A 10,899-nucleotide genomic window follows, 5' to 3' on the forward strand; every position below is an offset into this window, starting at 1 on the left:
TTTGCTGTATTAACTATATTCCGATTTATTTGTTTTTATTTTGTGTGTATGAGTGTTTTGTCTGCATATATGTTGGAAGAAGGTGTCTGATCTTCAGGACTGGAGCCACAGATGACTGAGAGTCCACAGGAACAGTATGTGCTCTTAACCAGCTGAGCCATTTCTCTAGCCCCATGGAATAGAATTTTTAGGAGACAACATAAGCTAGCATGAATTGATTTTTGTGTTCATTTCTTTGTTTATGTTTTTTTGGTTCTTTTTTTTTTTTTTTCGGAGCTGGGGACCGAACCCAGGGCCTTGCACTTCCTAGGCAAGCGCTCTACCACTGAGCTAAATCCCCAGCCCTGTTTATGTTTTTGAGACAAGTTCTCAGAAGTAGCTTTGGGCCTGCTATAGCCCGGGTCAGCATCAGACTTGCGATTGCTGTTCTCTGTGCCCCTGCCCAGGGTAACTCCAGGTAAGCACAGCCACACCTTCTCTTGTAGTTAACTTTTATTGAGAACTTGGCACTGCAAGATAACTCAAACGCAGTGCCACATCCAGCCGTCCTTTAAACAAACTTGTCTGGGTAAATATTAGTGGTGTCCACTTCATATCTGAGAAAAACCAACTCGGCATTTCCTCCAGGAAGCAAAACAGTTTGTTCAAGATGAGGTAAGAACCTTAGGCTGGACTCAGGAGCGTGATAATTTGCTTTTCACCTTCAAAGCAGTGGAGAATGAAATGGGAGGGGGTCTCAGCTTCCCCTGTTCTTCCCCTGGGGGTTGGTTCAGTCTGGGGCTGGGCTGAGCCCTGATCCAAAACTGTTCTTGCTGGCAAACCCTAACCCCAGATGTAGCCCCTGAGGGAGTTCAGTGCTAAACCAGCATTGAACCAGATTAGCGGAGTCGCTGGGGGCCAGGGTCAAGTTTCCATTCAGTTTTCTCCCTCAGCGGCTGTTGACCCTTGTAGATACAACTGCAGAGGCCACCCAGGGTGCCTGCACACTGGTCAAGACATGCAGGGCAGTTTGGGCCAGGCCCCTCCAGCTGTCTTTAAAAAGCATTTGTTACACAGCTGCTGAGCAAGGCCTGGAAAAAAAAGGCCCACAGAATGGAAACTCAGAAAAAAGGAGAAAAGAAAAGAACTCCAAACCATCAACACCTCTTCATTCCAGCACCGAGGAAGCCCAGCATGTTGGCCAGAGGCTCAGCACTCAGGTCACTGGAGTGTGGAGTCTGTCTTCCATGGAAGTCCACAATTTGACCTTAAAGGCAAAGATCAGAACTAGGAGAGTGAGATCTATGCCCAGGCGGATGGAGTAGCTGAGAATATGGTGCTGTCTGTAGTCTCCCCCAAACTTCCTGTGGTCCTCACTGTGCCAGGAGCCCTGCAGCCTGTGTTTCCTCCTCATCCTCCACACTGCCCTCCAAAGCCACAGTCAGGTAAAAAAGTAGTGCAATTAGGGTTTGTAACCACAGCAAACCTTCCTTAAAACAGACAGGGAGAGCACAGGAGTGTTTGCTCTGCAAGCTTAAGAACTTTGAGCCTGATTACTGCAGATCACACAGTAGGAGAGAACTGGCTCCCAGGAGTTGTCTGACCTCCACACAAGCACGATGGCAGCCTGACCTCACAAATAGATAGTAAATAAATGTAAATTTTTTAAAAAGCCAGATGTGGTGGCATATGCTTGTAATCCTAGTGCTGAGGACAGAGACAGCTAAATTCCTGAGGCTTGATGGTCAGTCAGTCTAACCTAATTGCTGAGCCCAAGGCTGTTAAGAGATCCTTGTCTCAAAGGAAAGGAAAGAAAAGAAAAGAAAGGAAAAGAAAAGAAAAGAAGAGAAAAAAGAAAGAAATTGATCCTTCTGGTTTTTGTCTGCGCCCAAAGCTGACCCTGTGCCACAGCTCTCTGTGTCCAGATCCCACCAGAAAAGAACTGGTCTCCCAGGAGTGCTGACACACCTTAGAGTGCAAAATGGTCAAGCCACTGCCAAAGACAACAAGACCAGCTAACATCAGAGATAACCAGATGGTGAGAGGCAAGTTCAGGAACCTAAGCAACAGAAACCAAGGCCGTTTAGAATCATCAGAGCCCAGTTCTCCCACTGCAGCAAGTCCTGGATACCACAACACACCAGAGAAGCAAGATTCTGATTTAAAAATCACATCTCATGATGATGATAGAGGACTTTAAGAAGGACCTAAATAACACCTTAAATAAATACAGGACAACAAAGGTAAACAGGTAGAAGCCCTTAAAGAGGAAACACAAAAATCCCTTTAAAAATTATAGGAAAACAAAACCAAACAGGTAAAGGAATTGATCAAAACCATCCAGGATCTAAAAATGGAGATAGAAACAATAAAAAAAAATCACAAAGAGAGACAACCCTGGAGACAGAAAACCCAGGAAAGAGATCAGAAGTCATAGATGCAAGAATTACCAACAAAATACAAGAGATAGAAGAGAGAATCTCAGGGGCAGAAGATGCCATAGAAAACATTGACACAACTGTCAAAAATGCAAAACACAAAATGCTCCTAATCTAAAATATACAGGAGATCTAGGACACAATGAGAAGATCAAACCTAAGGATAATAGGTATAGAAGAGAGTGAAGACTCCCAATTTAGAGGGCCAGTAAATATCTTCAACAAAATTATAGAAGAAAACTTCCCTAACCTAATGAAAGAGATGCCCATGAACATACAAGAAGCCTGCAGAACTCCAAACAGATTGGGCCAGAAAAGAAAATTCTCCCTTCAAATAATAGTCAAAACACCAAATACACTAAACAAAGAAAGAAAAGCAGTAAGGGAAAAAGGTCAAGTAACATATAAAGGCAGACCTATCAGAGTTACACCAGACTTCTCATCAGAGACTATGAAGGCCAGAAGATCCTGGGCAGATGTCATACAGACCCTAAGAGAACACAAATGCAAGCCCAGGTTACTGTATCCTGCAAAACTCTCAATTAACATAGATGGAGAAACCAAGATATTCTATGACAAAACAAATTTACACAATATCTTTCTAAAAAGCCAGCTCTACAAAGGATAATAGATGGAAAATTCCAACACGAGGAGGGAAACTGCACCCTAGAAAAAGCAAGAAAGTAATCTTTCAACTAACCCAAAAGAAGAAAGCCACACAAACATAATTCCACCTCTAACAACAAGAGTAATGACTGATTCTTAAAGCAATCTTGTGTGTGTGTTGATTAGAGAATGTGACTGTTGTTATTCAATTATTATTGAAATTATATATTAATTATTGTCTGTTGTTGCATATTTTTTAAAGATTTATTCATTTATTATATATAAGTACACTGTAGCTGTCTTCAGATATACCAGAAGTGGGCACTGGATCTCTTTACAGATGGTTGTGAGCCACCATGTGGTTGCTGGGAATTGAACTCAGGAAGAACAGTCAGTGCTCTAAACTGCTGAGCCATCTCTCCAGGCCTTTTTTTTTTTTTAACAAAATGATTTATTTATTATATTTATATGAGTATACTGTGTCTGTCTTCAGACACACCAGAAGAGGGCATCAGATCCCACTACAGATGGTTATGAGCCACCATGTGGTTGCTGGGAATTGAACTCAGGACCCCTGGAAGAGTAGTCAGGTGCTCTTAACCGCTGAGCCATCTCTCCAGCCCATTTCACATGATTTTTTTTCCTTTCTTTTCTTTTCTTTTCTTTTCTTTTCTTTTCTTTTTTTTTGTTGCATATTTGATACCTTTCTAGTAATTGTTTTTTGTGGTGTCTTTGGGTTTTCTATATCTTCCTTTTACCTCTTATGTTCATGTTAAGCTTCTTTTTGTTTTTTTTCTTTTTTTTTTGGAGCTGGGGACTGAACCCAGGGCCTTGCGCTTGCTAGGCAAGCGCTCTACCACTGAGCCAAATCCCCAACCCCTTATGTTCATGTTATAATTCAGTGTGAAGGATGTATTCAAGTATCTTTCCTGTGCTGTTTCAGTGGTAATGAATCATTTTAATTTGTGTTAATTATTGATGTCTGGTCTATCTCCTGCCATTATGAGGGATAACCTTGTAGGGTAGAGTAACTCAGATTGGCAGTTATACCTCTAAATGTTTAAAATATATCACTGTTCCCATCTTTCCTTATGAGCATCTGCGGTAGAATCTGCCCTTCTTGATCTGAGACTTTTCTATGGCAGGGGCTTCTCTCCTCAAGTCTTCAACTTCTTCTCTTTGCTACAAAAGAAATGTAAAGTAAAATGTGTCACAAACTGGTTATTTTTAGATGTGGCATGTTTGGTAGTTAAACTACTATTGTATCTAAATGACCACAAACAAGTCTCTGTGCTTTGAAAAATGCATGCTACATTTCACTGATACAATGTTATTCCCAGTAATGTGTCCTTCTCTTCTTGTGCCTATGATTTATAGATTTGATCTTTTTAGTTTTGAAAAAAACACACAAAGAGGTTCTTCAACATTTTACTATAAAAATACGTTGAAATAGAAGTATTTTGAAAAGCTTAGTTCAATAAAACTTTATGAGGACATGCACAAATAAAAAAAATGAGAGCATATGAAAAACAACACCCAAGGTTGACCTCCGGCCTTTGCACGCACGCTCACACACACACACACACACACACACACACACACACACATTCAGACAGACACTCGGACAGACACACTCACACACACATGTACACATGCACACTCAGACAGACAGACAGACACACACACTCAGACACTCAGATAGACAGACACACTCTCACACACACATGCACACATGCACACTCAGACACTCAGACAGACAGACACACACAGACACTCAGACACACACACACACTCAGACACTCAGACAGACAGACACACACACATGCACACACACACAAGCTATGCATACATACATGTGCTGGTGTGACACATGTGCAAGTGCCTGCACACACACAGATGTGTACATATATACCCACTCAACAATATACGGGTGGGGAGAGAGGGTCACAATATTACCTACTTAGCAGTCTGGGGATCTCACTGTGTGGTTCAGGCTAGCCTTCAACTATGTAGCCCACAGACTGACCCTGAAGTATTAGTCTTCCTGTCTCTGCCTCGGGCTTCTTAGGGCTGGACTGTACTTTTCTTTGGAAAAAAAGAAAGAAGCTGCACACTTGTCCTTTCTTGCTGGCTGTAAGACCTGTCAAGCTCACCTACACATGGGAAACTTCAGGTGAGTGGTCCCGGAATGAAAGCATCTGTTTCAGAAGTTCCTGTGACTTAAACCAGTCACACCCACACCATTGCAACATTAAACGGTGGTTTACAACCTTTGCTTGTGGCCCACTCTGGCAGTGTGTGAAAGGGAGGAGGCCATCTTGCCTCTTTTCTCCTGTAGACTACATGGACACTACAACACCTTGCAGCTGAGCCAAATGAGATCTTGGTACTCTTAATTATGTAGGCATTGAGGTGTGTTGTCCTACGAGAAGAGTTTAATGGGTTTTTGTTGTTTGGCTGGTTTGGGGAGTGGGTTATTGTCCTTATTTGTTTTTTGAGGCTGTGTCTCAGGGAGGCAAGGCTGGTCACAAGCTTGATGTGCAGCTGAAGATAAACTTGAGCCCCTTCACCTCCCAACTACTATAATCACCAGCTCATCTTGCCAGGCCTACCACTGGATCCTTTTACACTGTAAGCCAACCTTCTTCACTACCTCTTGATAGATAAGAGTATTCCTCAGGAGGAGGAAATAAGCAGCCTCCTGAGGCAAAAAGATTTCTGTCAGTGAGCATCACACAAACACGGGCTATACCGTAGTAACAAACGATTCCATAAGTGCTTTATAAAGGTTTCATTCTTGGAGATCCCTTGTTACACTAGATCCTTTGCTAAGGCCGATCAGTCAGGAAGTTATCTGTCAGCAATGGTGCAAAGAGAGTTCTAGAGGACCTAGCATTAGAGGTTTCAGACTGTGACCATTTGAAAGGGTCACATCTGTTCACAACCCTTTGACCATCCTGGAGTCATGGCCCTGTCCAGCCACAAGGGGTCAGCGCAACGCTGCTTTGAGTCAGAAAAGCAGCAGCAAATGCTCGTGGAAGTCAACCTTCACCAAAATCAGCAGAACCGCAGAACCACACCTACCAAGAACGGATGGCACTGCCAGGCTGCACCTCTAGCCCCCAAGGCTGACCAGGACCTCTCTGCATTTTCCTGCTGAACTAAATTTAAATTTTAGAAGAGGATACACAGTTCCTCGGAAAAGTCACGTTGAAGGCCAGCTACGCAGCCTAGAGGACGAAATCACTTACTTCATGAGCGTGAAGGCCTGAGTTCAATTCCAGGACCCTCATAATGCTCAGAGTGAACCACTTCCATAAAGCGGCCCTCTGTCCTCTACATGTGTGCCGTGGCACATACACACTCATTCTCCCACACAGGGTCATGTGCACACACATTCACACAGTAGCAATGAGCACTTAGAAATTAGAAAAATCAAACTGAACAAGGCCAAATATACATTAACAAAAGGGCAATCATGGCTCAGACAATGTAGCTGCACACCCCAGGTCTGACTGCTGCCCTGGGCAGGTTGTCGTCTGGAGATAAGCTTAAAGGGGGAAGAGAAGGGCCGGTGTCAGCTCCCTTTCAAGTTGCTGTAACTAAACACCTGACGGCAGCAGCTTACAGAACACCGGTTTATTTTGGCTCTCAGTTTTGAGGGGATACAGTCCATGGTAAGGCACAGCAGCAAGCAGCTGCAGATGTGTTGTGTGAGGGGGTCACGCTGCAGCCAGCATAGAAACAATGGGGGATGCTGGTGTTCAATTTCTTCTTTCCGTTTGATTCAGGCAGGGACCTCAGGTGACAGGATGACGCTGCCCTGTCAGGGTGGGTCTCCCTCCTCAGTTAACCTTTTCTGGAAACATCCTTACAAACACGGCCAGAGGTTTGTCTCCTGGGTGATGCCAGATCCCATCAGATTGACAAGATCAGCTATCAAAGAATGCTTATGAATATACAAGGAAGGAAATTCTGCTGAGCACAGGAATATGAAGTGACTGTGTACACGCTTGAAAAATCTGACTCCCCAGATTGCTACGTGAACACTACATCTTAGACTGGTTTATAAAGCATCTGCTATTGGTGTACTGACACGAAACAATACAGACTCACATATGTTGACCAATGTTATAGGCTGAATTATGCTTCCTCTCCAATTCTTTTTATTTTCTCTTTGGGGAGGTACTTGGAATAGAACTTAGCATATGCTAGGTAAGTGTTCTAACCACTGGCCTATACCCTCCCCTACAATTCCTATTATTCAGTATGTGACTTATTAGTAAATACAACCTTTAAAGAACTAATGTTAAGTTGAGCTATGGAGCTGTTCCTGTACAATATGAGAGCTTTGTTAAAGAAAAAAATTAGGACATCATGATGACCAGCTATATGTCAACTTAATACAACCCAGAGTTGTCTGAGAGAAGGGATCAATGGAGAGAATGCCTCCTAAGATCCATCTGGGGGGCATCTTCTTAGTGATTGATAGGGGAGGGACCAGCCCATTGTGGGTGGTGCCATCCCTGGGCTGGAGGTCCTGGGTGCTATAAGAAAACAGGTGAGCAAACCAGTAAGCAGCACCCTCCATGGCCTCTGCATCAGCTCCTGCCTCCAGGTTCCTGCCCTGTGCGAGTTTCCGTCCTGACTTCCTTTAGTGAGGAACAGCAATGTGGAAGTGTAAGCTGAATAAACCCTCCTTGACTTGCTTTTGGTCACGGTGCTTCATCTCAGCAATAGGAACCCTGACCGAGACAGATACTGTCTTAGACGGATATAGACGAGATCCTGTAAAAACGCAGGGAGGAGATTGCATCTAAAGCCAAGGAGGGAGACGTAGAAAAATCAGTGTTACCAACACATTGATTTTAGATTTCTACCTTCTGGAACTACAAGGAGGTAAACTTCTGTGTTTCAGCCACTCTATTTTGCCGGTGGGAGGTCTCATGGGGTAGCCCGAGTTGGCCCGGAACCCACTATGTGGCTTCGAACTTGCTACAGTCCTCGTCCCTCAGCCTCCTGACAGATGCTGCAACATCTACTTCAGGATTTTTGCTTGTTCTTTTTAGACAGGGTTTGCTAAAGCACTCGTGACTGGCCAGGGTCTTCCTATGTAGACCAGGTTGGCCATGAACTCACAGAGATTTCCCTGCCTCTGCTTCCCAAGTGCTGGGGTTAAAGACATGCACCACCACACTAGGCTCCAGTCGAGTTTTTGTTGTTGTTATTACTGCTGTTCTTGAGTGAAAAGATAAGTAAATAAAAGGAAAGGACAGGACTGCTCCTGGAATGGTGGGGGAGAAGGTTTGTGATAGACAAGTGGTATAGGTAGAGGCTAGGACAGGGACATCTGGAAGAGTCCAGAGGGGACATGACCAGGCTGAATGAGGGCCATGTGTGGACAGGTGGGGGTGCAGGGGAGGCAGAGGGGAAAGAGGGACCCTGGGTGCAGTAGTTAGGAGGCCCAAGGTGCCAAATGGCTAGACTACATAGGGAAGAGCTTCTGGGGGAAGGGCTTCCCAGTTGCTGGGCTGGAGAGTTCAGGGTAGAAGATGGGATATTCAAGCCAAACCTCATAACAGGTAGAGACTGAGGGATGCTGGGAGAATCTGGCAGCCAGGACTGATTTGATATATTAAGTAGGCACCTCAGCCATTTGTCCTCGGTTTGAAACTTAACAGTTGTTAGTAATAAAATCTTAGCAATGGTTCTTCCAGTGCCCCAGAAATCCTTCATATTCATTACTTTTATAGAGTTGGATCAAATCCTAAGCTGGGTGTAGTGGCATTGCCTGTAACCTCAGCTCTTAGATGGAGGCAGGAAGATTCAGAGTTTAAGGCCACCATCTGCTGTGTGATGTGTTTCTAGCCAGCCTGGACTACAAGAAATACAAGCAAGACTAACAAACAAACAAAAACCCCAAAACTCATCCGAAGGAACCCCAGAACCAGTTAAAGGAGGAAGGGTTTGCTTGACTCCCAGTTTGGAAGGCTCTGTGGTCTCTTAGCTGAGTGTTTCTGGGTCTAGCTGGAGGCAGAGCATTGGTGGCAGGGGTATGGTGGGAGACTGTTCACTTCATGGTGGACAAGAAACAGATAGACCAGAGGCCTGGAACAAGATACCATCAAGACTCCACCGGAAGCTACTTCCTCAGATACGTCCCACATTCTAAAGCTCCCAGAATTTCCTAAAGCAGCACCATCAGCTGAGTGTCCACCCCTAAGCACAACACTTTTGGCAAGCACTTCATATGTAAACTGTAACATTTTCCTCAAAATATATCATCCAAGCCAGGCGTCATGGCACATGACAGCAATCTTACCACTTGAGAGGCTGAGGCAGGAGGTTTAGAAGTTTGAGACCAGAGTGGACTACTTAAGAAATACCTGCCTTGGGGTTGGGGATTTAGCTCAGTGGTAGAGCACTTGCCTAGCAAGCGCAAGGCCCTGGGTTCAGTCCCCAGCTCCGAAAAAAAGAATTAAAAAAAAGAATGACCTGCCTCAAAAATTAAAACAAAAATAAAGCAGCAACCCAAGAAACACACACACACACACACACACACACACACACACACTTTCTCTCTGAGACACACAAGCACGCACATACACACATGCATACATTCACATACAGAGAGACAAACACATGCATGCACTCATGTACACACAAAGACACACATGCATAGACACACACACTCGCATATACACACATGCATGTGCACACACGAGCAGGAATGGATGTATACACACTCTGAAACACATGTATACATTTGTATGCACATGCACGCACACACAAACACTGTCTTTCTCTTTCTCTCTGAGACTCCCCCCCACACTCTTGCAGTGTCCCATGCTCTCATACACAGTCACATGCTCTTCCCTTACATCCTCACAAATGCTCACACACTGATGCAGACACTTTTCCCTCACACACTCACACAAACATACATATTCTTCCCATTCCCAGTCAGCATGGAAATTGACAAAACTGAGTGCCATTTCTCGGGACTGAACCCTTTTGCCAGCTCTGCCAGGTAGGCACTTTGTACAACTTAGTAGTAATTTGTGTTTGTAAGTTACCCTGACGTGTCACCTGAAATCTCAGTGAAACTGAGGGACACCCTTCTAAGGTGTTCTCTTATGGCTTAGGAAAGTGCCAGCTACTAGCAAAGGCTCCATTTCCCCACCATGCTCACCTCCACACATGTCAAGCTCCACACAGGCTTGCTTGTCCTCACAACATGACGGTGGGATTTCCCAGACAGCTTGTTTATGAGAGACCCTGGAAATCACAGGTCGTTGATTCAGTCTTCTGTCGGTTCCACAGCCTGGCTCTCTTGTCAGTGTAGCAGACTGCTTGAGTACCTACTCAAGATAGAGATTGCCACTCCCCGAACTAAGAATATTTGGGACGAGGCTAGAGTAACACCAGATTGTTGGCCCTAACTATAGGAGCAGTTTCTGACTGGATAGTTGATCTCAGCTGCAGCAGTGTAAGAGCCACCGTGAAATGTAGATAGTCCTCTTCAACTTCACTGGTCCCCTCCCCAGTTTTCCTTTTTCTTCTTCCTCTTTTCATCCACCCTTCCTTCTTCCTTCCTTCCTTCTTTCTTCCCTTTTCCTTCCTTCCTTTTTCCTGCCTTCCTTTCTTTCTCTCTTTCTCTTCCCCCCTCCTCCTCTTCCTTCCCCCTCTCCTCCTCGTTCTCTTCCCTTACTCCACCCATCTCCTCCTTCCGGGGTGAAAGCCAGAGTATTACATAATCTCCATAATCTCAGCCGTTGCTGCCCTCCGATATCCCTCACCTCTTCCCATAGTCTGAGTCTATCTTGGAAAGTAGGTCAGATGAAACTTAGAGATGGAGAAACAAAGCCACAGCACG

The 10,899-nt window shown here is 44.6% G+C and overlaps 1 long non-coding RNA gene across 1 annotated transcript; it reads right to left on the reverse strand.

Moving 5' to 3' along the window:
• Positions 1 to 476: 476 nt before the first annotated feature.
• On the reverse strand, positions 477 to 10,692 carry LOC148004765 (uncharacterized). The gene is made up of 3 exons (XR_015625487.1): positions 10,216 to 10,692; positions 4,074 to 4,205; positions 477 to 1,246 (listed from the first exon to the last, which is right to left on the reverse strand). It is a non-coding gene; the product is annotated as an uncharacterized LOC148004765 (long non-coding RNA).
• Positions 10,693 to 10,899: the final 207 nt, after the last annotated feature.

This window comes from Rattus norvegicus, chromosome 7 (assembly GCF_021556685.1).
Source record: "Rattus norvegicus strain SHRSP/BbbUtx chromosome 7, alternate assembly SHRSP_T2T, whole genome shotgun sequence".
In the NCBI taxonomy this organism is placed as follows: Eukaryota; Metazoa; Chordata; class Mammalia; order Rodentia; family Muridae; genus Rattus; species Rattus norvegicus.